At 37.7% G+C, this 13,369-nt stretch overlaps 1 pseudogene across 1 annotated transcript; it reads left to right on the forward strand.

The window, feature by feature from the left end:
- Window positions 1–319: 319 nt before the first annotated feature.
- LOC309957518 (CBY1-interacting BAR domain-containing protein 1-like) lies at window positions 320–1,173 on the forward strand (annotated as a pseudogene). The gene has a single exon. The product of its transcript is annotated as a CBY1-interacting BAR domain-containing protein 1-like (transcript).
- Window positions 1,174–13,369: the final 12,196 nt, after the last annotated feature.

The raw sequence follows: 13,369 nt of genomic DNA on the forward strand, positions 1-13,369 counted from the left end.
GATGTCTTTGACCTGAACTGTTGTTGTTGTTTAATGGGTATTGCTTTCAGTAAATATTTTACACTTTATCTTTTTAAAATTTGCTTTTTAAAATTAATATTTTTCATACTGTTCTTGAGTAGTGATATTCGTTAAAGTGCTGTGCATTAAATTTGTTTTGCACTGCCAAGTTAAAGCCCTTTCCAATAGACTATAAAGGTAAATCTAGAAATTACTTATTTTACATTTATTTCTTTTTAAAATCCAGGATGGGCCTGGGTGCCTCGGAGCCCCTGTCTTTGGGCCCCAGCCTGCGGTCTCTGGCTGTGTATGAGGCAAGATGTTGAAATGCAGCTTGCAGAACCAGGATGCTCAATTGTAAGTTGCTGTCACAAATGTGGAGAAGTATTTTGGAGAGCTGTGCTAAATCTTTGCAGCTTATGTGCAGAAAACTGCCAGACTGGGATACAAAGCAGAACTCCTGGTGAATGAAATCAATGTGTATGTCTCTACAGAGACCCCAAATTTAAATCAGGGCCTGAAAAACTTTGCTGACGAGTTTGCCAAACTTCAGGATTATTGACAAGCAGACGTTGAAAGACTTGAAGCCAAAGTAGTTGAACATTTGAAAGCTTATGGAACCATTGTAGAAATGAAACGAGATGACCTCAAAGTAACACAAACAGCAAGGAATCAAGAAGCTTTTCAACTGTTAACTCAGAAAGAATATGTCAGAGAAACCCGTCTGACTGATATGTTATTTCACAGGCAGAAACTGAATTACAAAGAGCTACAAGGGATGCTACCTGAACAACTCGTCATTTGGAGGAAACTATTGACAATTTTGAAAAGCAGAAAATAATGGATATAAAGACTATATTTTCAGAATTTATCATTATCGAAATGTTATTTCACAGCAAAGCTTTAGAGTTCTACACTGCTTCTTACCAAAATATACAACAGATTGATGAAGAAGATTTAGAGGTTTTCCAAAATTCTCTGTATCCACCAGATTATTTATGTCATTTAGATATCATCAGAGCAAGTTCAAAGTCACCTCTTCAGAGATCGCTGTCAGCTAAGTGTTTATCTGGAGCAGGACAGGTAACAATTTATTGACTAAGAAAGGATCAACAAGCAGAAGAGGACGATGAAGAAGATGAAGACTTAGACGTTATAGAAGAAGAAAATTAAACTTAAGTAAACTTTGCATTTCCATTTTCATCTTAAATGACTTGAAATCCAGATGTACTAAAACTGTAGAACTTTACACTGGATTCATATGTTAAACCTCAAAATGAAATCCTACTGGAAATGGAGAAATTATTAAAGGAAATTTATGCTGACCAATAAAGAAATAAATAAAATTCAGGATGTGTCCATGTAAACTTTATTTTAGAAGAATAAACAGGGAGACACCTTCAAGATGGCAGAGGAGTAAGACGTGGAGATCACCTACCTCTCCACAAATACATCAAAAATACCTCTACATGTGGAGCAAATCCTACAGAACACCTACTGAACACTGGCAGAAGACCTCAGACTTCCCAAAAGGCAAGAAAATCCCCATGTACCTGGATAGGGCAAAAGAAAAAAAACAGAGACAAAAAAATAGGGACGGGACCTGTACCTTTGGGAGGGAGCTGTGAAGGAGGAAAAGTTTCCACACACTAGGGAGCCCCTTCACTTGTGTGGACGGGCAGTGGGCGGGTTGGGGGGAGCTTCAGAGCCACGGAGGTGAGCGCAGCAACAGGGATGTAGAGGGCAAAGCAGAGAGATTCCGCCACAGAGGATCATTGCCAATAAGCACTCACCAACCTGAGATGCTTGTCGGCTCACCTGCTGAGGTGGGTGGGGGCTGGGAGCTGAGGTTGGGCTTCGGAGGTCAGACCCCAGGGAGAGGACTAGGGTTGGCTGTGTGAAGACAGCCTGAAGGGGGCTACTGCGCGACAGCTAGCTGGGAGGGAGTCCGGGAAAAAGTCTGGACCTGCCTAAGAGGCAAGAGACCATTGTTTCAGGGTGCATGAGGAGAGGGGATTCCTTCTCCATCTGCCCACAGAAGGCAGAGCACCACCAAAATGAGATCCAGAGAAGGGCACAAGCTGAAGCTATCAGCTCTGACACCAGAGACAGGCATGAACCACTAAAGCTGCTGCTGCAGCCACCAAGAATCCTGTGTACAAGTACAGGTCACTAACCAGACTCCCCCCAAGAGCCTGTGCAGCACGCCACTGCCAGGGTCCCATGATCCAGGGACAACTTCCCTGGGAGAACACACGGCGTGCCTCAGGCTGTTGCAATGTCATATAGGTCTCTGCTGCCACAGGCTCACCCCACATTCCAATTATGACTACAGTACCCCTCCCTCTCCCTGGCCTGAGTGAGCAAGAGAGCCCTAATCAGCTTCTGCTTTAACCTACTCCTGTCTGGGCAGGGAAAAGACCCCTGAGGGCAGCCTACACACAGAGGCAGGACCAAAACCAAAGCTAAACCCCAGGAGCTGTGAGAAAATGAAGAGACAGGGAAATTTCTCTGTGTAGCCTCAGGAGCAGCAGATTAAATCCCCACAGTCAACTTGATAAACACCATATCTGATGAGTACCTGAATAGACAATGAATGTTCCCAAAATTGAGGGGGTGGACTTTGGAACCAACTGTAGACTTCGAATTTGCTTTCTGCATCTAATTTGTTTCTGGTCTCATGTTTATCTTAGTTTAGTTTTTAGTGCTTATTATCATTGGTGGATTTGTTTATTGGTTTGGTTGCTCTCTTTCCTTTTTTTTTCCTTTTTCCCTTTTTGTGAGTGTCTATGTGTATGCTTCTTTGTGTGATTTTTGTCTGTTTAGGTTTGCTTTTCCCATTTTTCCTAGGGTCTGTTTGTTTGTTTTTTTTTCTCTCCTCCTTTTCTTCTGAGCCCTGTGGCAGGGTCTTGTTGATCCAGCCAGGTGTTGGGACTGACCTCTGGGGAGGGAGGGCCAACTACAGGACATTGGACTACCAGAGACCTCCCAGCCCCATGTAATATCAATCAGTGAAAGCTCTCTGGACATCTTTGTCTAAACACTAAGCAACGAATAACATACAAGGGAAACCCCATATGGTTAACAGCTGATCTTTCAGCAGAAACTCTGCAAGTCAGAAGGGAGTGGCAGGACATATTTAAAGTGATGAAAAGGAAAAACCTACAACCAGGATTACTCTACCCAGCAAGGATCTCATTCAGATTCAATGGAGAAATTAAAAGCTTTACAGACAAGCAAAAGCTAAGAGAATTCAGCACCATCAAACCAGCTTTACAACAAATACTAAAGGAACTTCTCTTGGAAGCAAACACAAGAGAAGGAAAAGACCTATAATAACAAACCCCAAACAATTAAGAAAATGCTAATAGGAACATACATATGATAATTACTTCGAATGTAAATGGATTAAATGCTCCAACCAAAAGACACAGACTGGCTGAATGGATACAAAAACAAGACCTGTATATATGCTGTCTACAAGAGACCCACTTCAGACCTAGGGAAACATACAGACTGAAATTGAGGGGATGAAAAAAGATATTCCATGCAAATGGAAATCAAAAGAAAGCTGGACTAGCAATACTCATATCAGACAAAATAGACTTTAAAATAAAGACTATTACAAGAGACAAAGAAGGACACTACATAATGATCAAGGGATCAATCCAAGAAGAAGACATAACAATTGTAAATATTTACGCACTCAACATAGGATCACCTCAATACATAAGGCAAATGATAACAGCAATAAAAGGGGGAATCGACAGTAACAATAATAGTATGGGACTTTAACACCCCACTTTCCCCAATGACAGGTCATCCAAAATGAAAATAAAGAAGGAAACACAAGCTTTAATAGACACATTAGACCAGATAGACTTAATTGATATTTATAGGAGTTTCCATCCAGAAACAACAGAATACACTTTCTTCTCAAGTGCTCATGGAACATTCTCCAGGATAGATCATATCTTGGGTCACAAATCAAGCCTTGGTAAATTTAAGATTATTGAAATCGTATCAAGTATCTTTTCTGACAGCAATGTTATGAGACTAGATATCAATTACAGGAAAAAGATTGCAAAAAATACAAACACATGGAGGCTAAACAATATGTTACTAAATAACCAAGAGAACGCTGAAGAAATCAAAGAGAAAGTCAAAAAATACCTAGAAACAAATGACAGTGAAAACACGATGACCCAAAACCTATGGGAGGAAGCAAAAGCAGTTCTAAGAGGGAAGTTTATAGCAATACAATCCTACCTCAAGAAACAAGAAACAGCTCAAATAAACGACGTAACCTTACACTTAAAGCAATTAGAGAAAGAAGAAGAAAAAAGTCCCCAAACTTAGCAGAAGGAAAGAAATCATAAAGATCAGATCTGAAATAAAGGAAAAAGAAATGAAGGAAATAGTAACAAATATCAATAAAATGAAAAGCTGGTTCTTTGAGAAGATAAACAAAATTGATTAAACCACTAGCCAGACTCATCAAGAAAAAAAGGGAAAAGACTCAAATTAATAGAATTAGAAATGAAAAAGAAGAAACAACTGACACTGCAGAAACACATAGGATCATGAGAGACTACTACAAGCAACTATATGCCAATAAAATGGACAACCTGGAAGAAATGGACAAATTCTTAGAAAAGTACAACCTTCCAAGACTGAACTAGGAAGAAATAGAAAATATGAAGAGAACAATCACAAGCACTGAAATTGAAACTGTGATCAAAAATCTTCCAACAAACAAAAGCTCAGGACCAGATGGCTTCACAGGTGAATTCTATCAAACAGTTAGAGAAGAGCTAACACCTATCCTCCTCAATGTCTTCCAAAATATAGCAGAGAGAGGAACACTCCCAAACTCATTCTGCAAGGCCATCATCACCCTGACACCAAAACCAGACAAAGATGTCACAAAAAAGGCAACTATAGGCCAATATCACTGATGAACATAGATGCAAAAATCCTCAACAAAATACTAGCAAACAGAATCCAACAGCACATTTAAAGGATCATGTGGGGTTTTTCCCAGTAAATGCAGGGATTCTTCAATATACACAAATCAATCAATGTGATACACCATATTAACAAATTGAAGGAGAAAAACCATCTGATCATCTCAGTAGATGCAGAAAAAAGCTTTTGACAAAATTTAACACCCATTTATGAAAAAACTCTTCAAAAAGTGGCATAAAGGGAACCTACCTCAATATAATAAAGGCCATTTATGACAAACCCACAGCCAACATTATACTCAATGGTGAAAAACTGAAACCATTTCCTCTAAGATCAGGAGGAAGACAAAGATACCCACTCTCAGCACTATCATTCAACATCATTTTGGAAGTTTTAGCCACGGCAATCAGAGAAGAAAAAGAGATAAGAGGAATCCAGATCAGGAAAGAAGAAGTAAAAGTGTCACTCTTTGCAGATAACATGATACTATACATAGAGAATCCGAAAGATGCTACCAGAAAACTACTAGAGCCAATCAATGAATTTGGTAAAGTAGCAGGATGTGAAATTAATTCACAGAAATCGCTTGCATTCCTATACATTAACAATGAAAAATCTGAAAGACAAATTAAGGAAACACTCCCATTCACCATTGCAATGAAAAGAATAAAATACCTAGGAATAAATCTACCTAAGGAGAAAAAAGGCCTCTATGCAGAAAGCTATAAGACAATGATGGAAGAAATTAAATACGATACAAACAGGTGGAAAGATAGACCATGTTCTTGGATTGGAAGAAACACTGCTGTGAAAATGACTATAATATTGAAAGCAATCTACAGATTCAATGCAATCCCTATCAAGCTACCAATGACATTTTTCACAGAACTAGAACAAAAATTTTACAATTTGTATGGAAACACAAAGACCCTGAATAGCCAACACAATCTTGATAGAGAAAAACAGAGCTGGAGGAATCAGGCTCCCTGACTTCAGACCATACTACAAAGCTACTGTAATCAAGACAGTATGGCACTGGCACAAAACCAGAAATATAGATCAATGGAACAGGATTGAAAGCCCAGAGATAAACCCATGCACCTTGGTCACCTTATCTTTGACAAAGGAAGCAAGAATATACAATAGAGAGAAGACAGCCTCTTCAATTAGTGTTGCTGGGAAAACTGGACAGCTACATGTAAAAGAATGAAACTAGAACATTTCCTAACACCATACACAAAAACAAACTCAAAATGGATTAAAGACCTAAATGTAAGGCCAGACACTATAAAACTCTTAGAGGAACACATAGGCAGAACACTCTATGACATAAATCACAGCAAGTTCCTTTTTGACCCACCTGCTAGAGAAATGGAAATAAAAACAAAAATAAACAAATGGGACCTAATGAAACTTAAAAGCTTTAGCACAGTAAAGGAAACCATAAACAAGATGAAAAGACAACCCACAGAATGGGAGGAAATATTTTCAAATGAAGCAACTGACAAAGGATTAATCTCCGAAATATACAAGCAGCTCATGCAGCTCAATGTCAAAAAAAAACAAACAGCCCAATCCAAAAATGGCAGAAGACCTAAATAGACATTTCTCCAAAGTAGACACACAGATTTCTCACAAACACATGAAAAGATGCTCAACATCACTAATCATTAGAGAAATGCAAATCAAAACTACAATGAGATATCATCTCACACCAGTCAGAATGGCCATCATTAAGAACCTAGGAACAATAAATTCTGGAGAGGGTGTGGAGAAAAGGGAACCCTCTTGCACTGTTGGTGGAATGTAAATTGATACAGCCACTATGGAGAACAGTATGGAGGTTCCTTAAAAAAGTAAAAATAGAACTGCCATATGACCCAGCAGCCCACTACTGAGCATATACCCTGAGAAAACCATAATTCAAAAAGATACATGTACCACAATGTTCACTGCAGCACTATTTACAAGAGCCAGGACATGGAAGCAACCTAAGTGTCCATCGACAGATGAATGGATAAAGAAGATGTGGCACATATATACAATAAAATATTACTCAGCCATAAAAAGAAATGAAATTGAGTTATTTGTAGAGATGGATGGAACTAGAGTCTGTCATACAAAGTGAAGTAAGTCAGAAAGAGAAAAACAAACACCATATTCTAACACACATATATGGAATCTAAAAAAAAAGGAGGTTCTGATGAACCTAGGGGCAGGACAGGAATAAAGACTCAGATGTAGAGAATGGACTTGAAGACATGGGGAGGGGGAACGGCAAGCTGGGACGAAGTGAGAGAGTTGCATAGACATATATACACTACCAAATGTAAAATAAAAAGCTAGTGGGAGGCAGTTGCATAGCACAGGGAGGTCAGCTCTGTGCTTTGTGACCACCTAGAGGGGTGGCATAGGGAGGGTGGGAGGGAGGCTAAAGAGAGAGAGGATATAGGGATATATGTATACATATAGCTGATTCACTTAGTTATACAGCAGAAACTAACACAACATTGTAAAGCAATTATACAATTATACTCCAATAAAGATGTTAAGAAAAAAAAAAGAGTTATGCCATGACAAATATAGAGCACATGAACCTAAATTTTATCCTTGACTCAGCTCTCTGGGCATTCCGCTGATCTGCTAAGTTATTGATATGGCTTAACTTGCTCTTGGTGAACTCATTCTGCTTATCAGTGCCCATATTTTCTATGTGCTTACATGTCATCTAATCAATACCAGTCCATTCTTAGTTTGAAAAAATCAAAATAAAATTTACTCTTCTATATATATTAAAATATATTATTTCTACCATTTTGAAAATTTGACAACTGCTATATTCTAGGCTTGAGGCAACTCTGATCTTCATGATTTCGTGGAGCAGATTCTGTCATTCTCTTGAATGGAGTTCACCCAGGTCTGGCAAATGTTCTTCATTATAAACGTTCAGATTTTATCCTACTATATTTTCACATGTGATAGTTTCTCTGTTCTTTCCAAGCATGTCATGGGGGTCAAGGAGTCCCACAGCCCCACTCACAATAACTCCAACCTTTTCCCAGCATTGCCCTTTCTGGGGTCTAGTTCTCTGAAATAGAGATAGCTAATAGAGATAATGCATTTTTTCCTTTAACCTTTTCTATGAATTTCAGACCATTCTGGGTTTTATTCTTCCCTGAACAGATTTTACTTTTTATAGACACTCAATAAATACATGTAAAATTTTTTAAATAATAAAAAAAGAAGAAGGAACAGGCCAAAACAATAGGAATATTTTATAATAAAGAAAACATAATTTTGTGTAGATAAAACATACTAACTTATAGAACTTCATATCAGATGGTTAGACTACACCTACAGGTAAAAATCACTTTAACTGCTTTGCCTGAGTTGATTGCTTGCTGTTTCAAACTCCCTGGCAATTCAGTTGAATTGGTTAGACCATTATATAATATGAAACTGACAAGTTGCTTCACTGAACTGACTCACCGAGTCAACCAAAAGTTGAACTTGTTGTATATGGAGCCATAAGACAATCTGGGAATAGTCTCATATTGGGTGTTGTGGGGCTTGGAGAGCACTAAAAAAAAAATTGTGAATCCTTTCTTTTCCTGTGATGTTTTTACCAAAGGATTTTGAAGATACAACAGTATTAAAGCTCTTTAGGGCTAAGGTGTCTTTGTTATCTGAAGAAATATAGTCATGATTGCAAATAGTCTATAACATGCATTTTAAAAATATCTTTATTGGAGATAATGTTGTGTTAGTTTCTGTTGTACAACAAAGTGAATCAGCTATATGTATACATGTATCCCCATATCCCCTCCCTCTTGAGTATCCCTCCCACCTTCCCTATCCTACCCTTCTAGGTCATCACGAATCATCGAGCTGATCTCCCTGTGCTATACAGTAGCTTCCCACTAGGTATCCATTTTACATTTGGTAGTGTATATATGTCAATGCTACACTCTAACTTTTTCTCAACTTGCCCTTCCCCCATTGTGTTTTAAGTCCATTCTCTATACCTGTATCTTTATTCCTGTCCTGACACTAGGTTCATCAGTACTGTTTTTTTAGATTCCATATATGTGCATTAGCATACAGTATTTGTTTTTCTCTTTCTGACTGACTTCACTCTGTATGATAGACTCTAGGTCCACCCACCTCATTACAAATAACTCAACTTCTTTCCTTTTTATGGCTGACTAATATTCCATTGTATATATGTGCCACATCTTTATCCATTCATCTGTTGATGGACATTTAGGTTGCTTCCATGTCCTGGCTCTTGTAAATAGTGCTGCAGTGAACATTGTGGCACATATATCTTTTTGAGTTATGGTTTTCTCAGGGTATATGCCGAGTAGTGGGATTGCTGGGTCGTATGGTAGTTCTATTTTTACTTTTTTAAGGAGCCTCCGTATTGTTCTCCATAGTGGCTGTATCAATTTACATTCCCACCAACAGTGCAAGAGGGTTCCCTTTTCTCTACACCTTCTCCAGCATTTGTTGTTTGTAGATTTTTTGATGATGGCCATGCTGACTGCTATGAGGTAATTTTGTAGTTTTGATCTGCATTTCTCTAATAATTAGTGATGTTGAGCAACTTTTCATGTGCCTCTTCCCATTTGTATGTCTTCTTTGGAGAAATGTCTGTTTAGGTCTTCTGCCCATTTTTGGATTGGGCTGTTTGTTTTTTTGATATTGAGCTGCATGAGCTGCTTTTATATTTTGGAGATGAATCCTTTGTCAGTTGCTTAATTTGCAAGTATTTTCTACCATTCTGAGGGTGTCTTTTCATGTTGTTTATGGTTTCCTTTGCTGTGCCAAAGCTTTTAAGTTTCATTAGGCCCCATTTGTCTATTTTTGGTTTTATTTCCATTTCTCTAGCAGGTGGGTCCAAAAAGATCTTGCTGTGATTTATGTCATAGTGTTCTGCCTTTGTTTTCCTCTAAGAGTTTGATAGTGTCTGGCCTTACACTTAGGTCTTTAATCCATTTTGAGTTTATTTTTGTGTATGGTGTTAGGAAGTGCTCTAATTTCATTCTTGTACATTTGGCTGTCCAGTTTTCCCAGCACCGCTTATTGAAGAGGCTGTCTTTTCTCCATTGTATATTCCTGCCTCCTTTATCAGAGATAAGGTGACCATAGGTGCATGGGTTTATCTCTGGGCTTTCAATCCTGTTCCATTGATCTATATTTCTGTTTTTGTGCCAGTACCATACAATCTTGATGACTGTAGCTTTGTAGTATAGTGTGAAGTCTGGGAGCTTGATTCTTCCAGCTTTTCTTTTCTCAAGATTGCTTTGGCTATTTGGGGTCTTTTGTGTTTCCATACAAATTGTAAAATTTTTTGTTCTAGTTCTGTGAAAAATGCCATTGGTAGCTTGATAGGGATTACACTGAGTCTACAGATTGCTTTCAGTACAATAATCATTTTCACAATGTTGATCCTTCCAATCTAAGAACATGGTTTATCTTTCCATCTGTTTGTATCATCTTTGACTTCTTTCATCAGTGTCTTATAATTTTCTGCATACAGTTCTTGTGCCTCCTTAGGTAGGTTTATTCCTAGGTATTTTATTCTTTTCATTGCAATGGTAAATGGGAGTGTTTCCTTAATTTCTCTTTCAAATTTTTTGTTGTTAGTATATAGGAAAGCAAGAGATTTCTGTGTGTTCGTTTTATATCATGCTACTTTACCAAATTCATTGATTAGCTCTAGTAGTTTTCTGGTGGCATCTTTAGGATTTTCTATGTGTAGCATCACGTCATCTGCAAACAGTGACACTTTTACTTATTGTTTTCCAGTTTGGATTCCTTTTATTTCTTTTTCTTCTCTGATTGCCATGGCTAGGACTTCCAAAACTATGTTGAATAATAGTGGTGAGAGTGGGCAACTTTGTCTTGTTCCTGATCTTAGAGGAAATGCTTTCATTTTTTCTCCATTGAGAATGATACAGCATGCATTTTGCATCATGGTACTAAGTGAGGAAATCACACCTAGAACTTAGAATAACCCTGTCTTGGCATCATAAACAGGGCACTGATATTAACTAAGTTAAACACACTAGTAAGAAACTGGGCTAATATTTACCAAAAGACCACTGCAAAGCTGGAGTAGAAATTCTGAATGACATTCAATAAATGGATTAGTATGTTTGTGCTGGATTTACAAAGTATATCTTGGCATTCCTTGTCATTGAAATGTCAGTAAGCACTACAGTACCAATAGGCCTGCTTCAAACTTCTTCCTAATAGCTAGAATTGAGGTTTTTGCTTAGAATGTTATTTTGTGGTTTGAGGCTTTGACAAACTAACTTGGAAGAACAGCACAATTTTTTGAAATCTTGTAGTTTAAAGTGGCATTGACAATTGCACCTTCACTATTCCACTTTCTCTCCTAACTCTGCATGTTCTTGTTAAGAAAGAAACAATACTGGCTGAAGTGAGCATTAGAAAGGAAGTAACATGTTCTAAGACAGGGGCTGGGGTAAAAGTAAGAGGAAACTATGATCTAAATGCCATGTTTCTTAGGCTCACATAATTTGAGTTAGAAAATAGTTTAACAGTCAGCTAATACATTTCCTAATTTTACAGATATTCTAGGAAGTGAAGTCACTCCACACAGAGACAAGATAAAAGCCTATCCAAGCAGGTCTACTGTTAGTTATTTCTCAGTCTTACCTGGTAGATCACCAGACTGGTTGACACTGATATTTCCTCCTCTCTGCCACTCAGCAGGCTTTCTAAAGGGGAAAGATACTGGCTGTGGCTGGCAGCAGTGTCTCTTCGTCCCTCTTGCATGACACTGTCTTCCTTTTCCAAGGGATTTTGCTGGGAGAATTCCACAGCTCCCCACAAGTGTAGAGCCAGTGCTTCAGGGAAACACAGAGTAACTTGCGTTTATCAAAAACAAAGACCTGGAGTTCTCAGATAGGGAAGGCAGTTTAGGGAGGGGTTAAGAGCACAGACTTTGGTGTGAATCACATGGATTGTTTTGTGAGATTGTTCAAGCTATTTTTAAAGTAATAATTGGTTTGGTCTCATAATATCAAGTAAAGACTTTTCCGTGTGTAAATTACTTGACATAGTATCTGTTAAAAAATATTATCCATTGTTACTATATAATCAAATAGGATTACCCCACCTCAATGTTTCTTTTCTTTACCAAACCTAACTGTGATCTGATAGCCTTTTATTTTACTGATTCACAATGAAAAAAAAAAAGATATTTGTACAGCTAACAAATTTGTTGAAGCAACCAGGTTTTCGTGTATCAAATATAAAGTATTTAAAAAACATCATTTCAGAATCAATACCATATTGTTATCCAAGTTCTGTGTCATATTTATATGGGGCCACAGGCTTTTCTCAAAGAATTATGGGCTTGAAAAATAACAGCAATGGAGCTACATAGCCTGTATGCTGGTGATGGCAGCGACCCATAAGTATCTGGAGTTAGTGAGATGGCTTTTTCCACCTCTTTACCCTTCTGTACACCATTTTGATGGCTTGTTTGTTTGTTTTTTCAAGCAAGCTGGATTCAAAGGACTGAGAGCCATATGTCTCATTGATAACGGCTCTTGAAGACTCAATGTAACAGCTGAATCAGGAAAAGTGATGTGGTAAGAGAGAAAAGTCTGATAATCACTGAATCAATCAATGTCAAGTATCTTTGCTTCCTGTACTGAAACCAGAGAAATGTTATGTTGGAATATTATATAAATAAATTATTTTCCTTCATGTATTTTTAAAGATCTCTTTTTAACATCTTTATTGGAGTATAATTGCTTTACAATATTGTGTTAGTTTCTACTGTATAACAAAATGAATCAGCTATATGTTTTAAAGATATTTTGATGAATGAATTATTAAATTCCTGAATGAAGGTAAGGAAGATGGAACAAATTTATTCTTCTCTATAAGATGTGTTTGGACATGCTGCAAAATGAATGGCTCTCAGCCTTCAGAAAGTGTGTTCTTCCCCCACGGTGTGCCTCTCTTTTGCTGTGATGCCACATGTGACACAAAACACAATTAGCCTTTCAGTTGGGCTCTGCATTTTTCTGATCTTCTAACAACTGGGTGTCAGATATCTCAATGTATAACCAACCACTCACAACAAGATTATACATTAGACTCTGTGCTATCTATTTTTATGAAAGATTTCTGAAAGCTAAAAGGAATAAATTAACTCTGCCAAATCTGTGATAAAGTTTCTTGCTCTTATTGTTAATAATATTTCCATGACTGTACAGTTAATACCCATCAAGGAAAAGACCACTTACAGTATCTTAAAAGGCGGACACTGATAGTTATATAACATACATTTGATTCTTGGTGCTATACAGTCATATTTGCTGTAGACTAAATATTGTGGTAGTATCTAATAGCAAGC

This window comes from Leucopleurus acutus (genome assembly GCF_964270905.1).
Source record: "Leucopleurus acutus genome assembly, chromosome: 2".
Classification (NCBI taxonomy): domain Eukaryota; kingdom Metazoa; phylum Chordata; class Mammalia; order Artiodactyla; family Delphinidae; genus Leucopleurus; species Leucopleurus acutus.